Raw genomic sequence first — 6,644 nt, forward strand, 5'->3', positions numbered from 1 at the left:
CTTCTTTCTCTGTGTCTAAAGAGTGGGACAGGTCAGACGGGTCTTCAACACTCCAGTTCTTGCTCCAAAGGAAGCTCCAGGAGTCCAAAGTGCCAAAGATGGTTGAGGATTTGCCATGGTGTTTGGGTTGCATCAAGGGCTTTGGGGCGTTCTCACAGAGGACCTAGGCTGGGTTGGAAAACTAATAATGATATGTTTCCATGCAGGCAACGCCCCTCTGCTGCGTGACCGAACCCAGCAGAGCTTCTCATCACGGCAGCATCCTGTAGCTGAGAAAGACACCGGGGTGAGAGGCAGAAGCCCTGGCCAGGCAAGTGGAGACCACCTTGCTCATCACCACCCAAGCCGCTGCTTTAGAGTTTCACAGTGTTTGAGCTGGGATTTAACTCCCACCCAGAAGGAACCTGGCAGATCTGGATTCTACTACTTTCTAGGCTGCCCTGGGCAAGTTACTTAATCTCTGAGTTTTAGCTTCTAGATCTGAAAAGTATAATAATATTGTTTTATTGTTGAAAAGATTGAATAAGGTGTTATGTGGAAAATACACAGCACCATGGCAGACACACAGAAACACTAAAAAAAAAAAAAAAAAAAATAGAAAAAAGAAAAAAGGTCTTTCTTACTTTCGTATTACAAGATCATTCAACCTTTGGTGGTCTTTTAAGCCTTTCTCCATTTACTGGAATTATTAAAGGGAAAACGACAAAGCAAAGCACCAGCTGCTGTCGTGTAGGGTCTTTGGGCTTGGCCATTTACCTCGTAAGCTGTGAATGGAGGACCATCTCTGCTTTTCATCTGCTTTCAGCATAGTGGCAGTAGTGTCAACGCCATGACAATATATGCTACTTACTCACTGGATGTGTTTTTTTTTTCGTGAAGTCCTCTATTGGGGGAGTGTCGGGGTTCAGTGGTACCGTATATGCTTAGCGTGCCCGTGGCCCTGATGTAATCCCCCATATAACAGCAATAGCACCAATGTAGTGTTCAGACATGATTCTTATATGTTTTAGTGAGCTGCCACAGCACACAGGCGCTGCCCGAGGGACAAGGACTCTCCCGTCTTAAATTAAGAGAAGTTCCGAGGGAGCTGCTTCCTCTCTCATTACGGCTCTTCGGGTTGCTATGGTTTCTTACAGGCTATGGCTCTCAGATCTTAAAGGGAGTAAAGAGCTCTGTGAGAAGAAAACACTGACACCGCCTCCATCAACCCAGTGATCGTGCCAAACCAAGCCGGAGCCTGAGGACTGGGAAGAAATCAGAGTACTGACTGTCTTTGTGAAAAGTTATGATATGTATTTAACATAGGTTTCAGAAACTTCAGAAGAGACACTGAATACATGGATATTATTGTTATATTTGCAATATTGTTTTTGCAAATAAATGCAATAATATACATTGTTTACAACTATCATTTCAATCAATCTTTTTCCATTTAAAATTTAAAATAAGAAATAAAATCTTTTAAATGTTATTTCCCCACTTACGTATTATGTATGTGTCTGTACCACAGTGTGAAGACCAAAGGAGAGTTTGTCATTCCCTTCTGCCATGTGGCTCTGGGAACCGAGTTCAGGTCTTCGGGCGTGGCTGCTTCTGCTTTCACTTGACAAGCCATCTCACCAGCACAAAAGATCCTCCAAGATTTAACACGCAGTCTTCAGGAAGCAGGAGGAAATGAAACGTCATGGTTGCACGCTGGACGCCACCGACACAGTCTTTACAACAGTAATTACTCCCTTAGGCAAGTTAAAAACTGATATTCTGGGAATATTTTGAAGTAGATGCAGAAAACTTACCCTTGAATATATAATGGTTTGAAATTCTATCAGGAACTAAATTCACTTTTTAAGATAATTAAAGTATTAAAATATTAAGACAGATATTAACATACTATAATACTTAAATATATGTAGAACCCTGAGGGCATCTTTTGAGCATTGTCAGTCATGTGTTTAAGAAATGGAGACTCCAACAGAATTAATTTTACCTCGAAGACATTTGAGAAATCTTACCAGGGACAGAAACTTATAGAATGTACAAATTATATTATCAATGTAGATAGCTATTTTTTTTGTAAAAGTGTAGAAATTCTCCAAATAAAGGGTTACGTGTCCTTCCCAGCTGTGTAGAAGATCCATGACTTTCTTCCTTCTGGCCCCCTCTCCTCTTTTCTCCTTTCTTCTTCCCTCCTTCGTGTTCACTAGGAACTCACTCAGCCAGCCTGTTGATCTCGAGTTCTTACCTCACAAACGCGAGGAGAAACTGTGTGCCGTATGAGGTGTCCACTCAGCGCGAGGTGACATTATAGCAACGCGGACGAAGACAACAGAGAGTTCTTATTTTTAAATCACTTTGGATTTTCTTTTGATTTTTCTACTGCAAGGGGGGGGGAAGAAACTTAAGAAGGCTTTAGAAAAAGAGAAATCTGTGGGATGGAGCCTCCTTTAAAATGCCTTATATTTCATGGGTCCAACAACTTAAAGCCTCGTCAGAATCTTCCCGGTTCTCAATCCTTGAGTGCCGACGTCTGCACAGCGAAGGTGACAGCACCTGGCGCAGCCCTGGGGTAAGCGAATGAGGTCATGTCTGCAGACAAAGGGCCTGCTCCGGGGAGTGAGTGCAGGCAGTGCGTCTCGGTTAGTGCCTCTCAGTTAGCAGACGTCAGTTAGTGCGTCTCAGTATGTATTGGTTAGTGCATCTCTGTTAGTGTGTCTCGGTTAGTATGTATGGGTTAGTGCGTCTCGGTTAGCAGGCATCAGTTAGTGTGTATCAGTTGGCATGTATCTGGCACAATGGACTCTGAGGATGCTGATGTTACATCATGCTTATTACTATTTGGCAAGATTCAGATTGCTTTTGCCACCTATGTGAAAACATATGGAGACATAAAGACATGTGTTTTAGGCCTTCTGAAAGTGTTGTTAAAAGTTGAGTACTATTCCTATGAATGCTGCATCCTGCACAGATTGGTCCTGGAAACCTGACTGGACAATAGGGAAGGAAGAAAGAACAGACACACAGACAGACGCTCGTGGACACACTGGGGTGGGGTGGCCATGCTTGCTGCTGGAGCAGCACCCGCCACTGCAGCAACAGGCCAGAACCTCCAGGTGCTCGTCACACGGCTTGTTCTGGAGGGGCTAGCTCCTGTCAGCGGGGCCAGCTGGTGTCAGCGGGGCCAGCTCCTGTCAGCAGGAGGCCTCTGCAGTCTCAGGTTGCAGTCTTGGGAGGAGGAAGCTGTGGTTGCTACTTTTTGCATACAGTGGTCAGCTACTCGCCAATGCTCCAATTTGGACCAGAGGAAGGCTCTGCCATTGCCTGGACTCTCCTGGAGGAAGGCTCTCCTGGAGGAGGGCTCTGACAGGTTTTGGATCTGAGGCCTTAGTGTCCTTGACATGGTTGCGCCCACATCAACCATACACTCTCACTCTGAGCTTCATTCACTTTTTACTGTTACTCAGGACTTCTTCAGCTCCCCAGCACAGGAACTCTCTCTCTCTCCACAAAACAGGTTTTGAGTGGGGAGAAAATATGAAAATCAGATCTCCAGAAACTTGCTCATTTGCATCCCAGAACTGTCTTGTGAGGGCTTGCAGATCTTTCTTATGAAGAAGAAAGCCTGCCCATCCTGAACACAACAGCCCTTCACATCATTTGCCGATGAACACAAATTTCTGGGTGCTTTTGTGTAATGGAATGAAAACTTCAAAAATATTAGAAATGGCAACTACAGATGGCAAGAGCCAGTTTGTAACTTATGATACTCTGCAAAGGCTTATTGTAGAGAATACCAAGACATCCACAGAGAGTTCATAAAGTTGACTTGCTCTGGGGTGACCTTCTCCACATCTTCCAGGTTGTGTGACAGACATCAATGGGATACGTGCAGATTCAGGGCATGACTTTTGGAGGGATGGTTAATCTGGACCACAAGTCATTTGACTACTCAGACTGATGAAAGCTATAATAATGGAGAACATACATTTCAGAATCCTTTTTATTCCCCAGGATAGACTCCACCTGCTTTTCACCCACTGGACAGAGAAAACCCGACCATATCGGAAGCACATGCCACATCTGCTCTTGCCCAGCCATCCCCAGCTTTTCCAATATTTAAATTTTGCCAATAACATCTTAACAGACGACACGTTTCAAACCCCTAAGCCAGCTGCCTTATCTGAAACTCTTGCTGTGAGCAGCAGCAAACTGCAGACTCCGCTCTTTCTTCGGTGAGCCTCTGCCAACTGTGCACCCTCACCTCACTGGGCTCTGAGCTGGAACCTGGACAACACGGAAATGGGGAAAAGTGTGTGTAGCCGGACACCTTGATCCTTTTGACCTTGTCATCCAATAATTTTGATGGTTCCATTTTCAGGTGTTTGCCCAGGAGAGTTCAAACACTCGATCTTAACAATAACAAGATCTGAGCAGCCCTGAAGAGATTACTCACCTGAGTCTTTACGAGAGCTAGTGTCACCTTTGGTGTTCTAACCAACCCTGCTGAGTACAATCATTTCACACGACTCTCTCTATTCTGAACATTGAAATGAATTTAATTCTTAGCCCATATCTGATTATTTTCTGGAGCTGCTGGGAGGTAAGGACTTTAAATGCAGGAAGAAATTCATTCCGGTGTATTAAGAGATTTCAGTTGGCTTGAAAAATATTCCAAGGGCCTTATAGTTGGATAGTCAGACTCATATGCCTGCGAATACCCTTTGAGTCTAAAGGGAATTCCATTAGAAGATGTTTATATTCCTGAATATAAGAGCAAGAGAGCAAGAGGGTAAGAGGGAGGGGGAGTGGCTGACAGGTCACTATGTATCTGGCCTAGATGATGTCATAGGACTCAGGTACTAACGTAGGACGTAGTCAGGGTCCTAAAAGTCCCTGAGAGAAGGCCAGCTGAATTGCTGCACAACATAACGAGGTCCTGAACTCACATAGTGCTTCATAGTCATCTATAAGGGAATCCAAGTCCTCCTTAGGGTATGCAGACACACATGCAGAAAAACAGCAACATACACTAGTACATATGAATCTTAGATAAGAAAGACGTTTACTTTAAAACAACAAACAAACCCAATCTGCTCTTCTGAAGAGGCCACATGATCCTGGCTGCTTGGCCAGACTCCTGAGACAGTAACCCATCTACTTCTGTTCCTTGTGGTTTGTATTTTATGAACTTCTTGTACTTCTAATTTTGTTTTTGTTTGATTCTTTTTTCTTTTTTGTTACTCGTTTATTTATAGGCACATCCCCTGTGGATTTAAACTCACTGTATAGCACTGCTGATCCTCCACGCCCCAAGTTCTAAGATCACAGATGTGAGAGCCTTCATACCTGGTTTAGTAAGGTGTTTGTTTGTTTGTTTGTTTGGAGACTTCCAGCCTGAGAGCCCATGGAACAGGTTGGGCATTGGATCTAGAAGCCAGGTCTTACTTCTAGACATTTTGCCAGAGCTAGAACTGGAGAATGGCCTTGGAGCCAGGTACCCCGCTGTCCCTTCCCTGGGATCACAGCGGGGTGGGGCAGAGGCGGGCCTGGGAACTAAATGCTGTGGCCCTTGGCTTTTGGAGAAGTGAAACAGACTCTGTAGGAGGGACTACAACTTTCAGTGTATTCTTCCACGAGACATCTCCCTTTGAAGACCTGGTCAGCCGTCAGCTCCCCAGGACTCGGGGTTCTGTGGTAGCGCTCTCAGTTTGGTAACAGTTTTAAGGACACATGTGGTTTTCACTTTTCCTTATTCCTGTGTATCGGTGCGTAGTAGAGGGGCCGTGGCAGCGCCTCAGTGTGTGTGGAGATCAGAAGACAACCTTGTGGCGTTGATTCTCTCCTACCTTTGGGAGGCTGAAAGGAATTCATGTTGTGAGGCAGACGGAGGCGCACTGAGCCGCTCCCTCCCTGAGAGCTGTTATTACAATCAAAATGACAACACTGCCTCAGGCTTCGTTCTCAGCCCCTTCTTGTCTCTGCAGCGGGACAGACCAAACCATTAGAAAGTCCTTCCTCAGAACCTGAATGGCATCTGATTCCCTAAAAAGCCTGGTGGTGACCATCCTGGCTTGGATATTTCTGGGTGTAGAGACGCTCTCCATCCTCAGGAAAGCGCCGTTCTTCCTCAAAGAACTTCTCATTTCGGCAGCTGTCCACTCTGCTGAATCATGAAGTAAAGGGGAAGTGAACACAGAGCTTTTGGGCTGTCCTGGAAGCCAGCTGAACAACTTCGACCTTGCCAGGATGACCCAGACCTTGTGAGCTGGCAGGCTCCTTTTCACTTGCTTGTCATTTGTCAAGCTGGAGTCCCCTCTTCCCCGCCCCCCCCCCCCACACACACCAGGAGACTAACTTATCCACTCCCATGGTTGAAGCCGGTCTGTGGGTGCCTAGGGGACCAGTTTCTGCAGACAAATGTGATCTTGCCTGGATATCTGCATTGCTCAGAACGGTCTGTTTATATTCTCTCGGAGATCGAGGTAAAGGCTCCGCACACAATGTCCTTTGCATCTGGGCTCTCTGCAGAGAGCCTCTCACTGTCAAAGGGTCCTGTATTAGCTGTCTGACCTCTAAAACACGCTCTTGCTCTGTCAGTTGCTTGTTTTGCAGTCTGACATTCAGATCCCCCACCCTTCGGTCCATAA

General features: G+C 45.6%; 1 pseudogene; it reads left to right on the top strand.

Moving 5' to 3' along the window:
- The first annotated feature begins 187 nt into the window (after positions 1-187).
- On the top strand, positions 188-6,171 carry LOC110550673 (toll-like receptor 10; annotated as a pseudogene).
- The last annotated feature ends 473 nt before the right edge of the window (positions 6,172-6,644 follow it).

This window comes from Meriones unguiculatus, chromosome 12, assembly GCF_030254825.1.
Source record: "Meriones unguiculatus strain TT.TT164.6M chromosome 12, Bangor_MerUng_6.1, whole genome shotgun sequence".
Classification (NCBI taxonomy): domain Eukaryota; kingdom Metazoa; phylum Chordata; class Mammalia; order Rodentia; family Muridae; genus Meriones; species Meriones unguiculatus.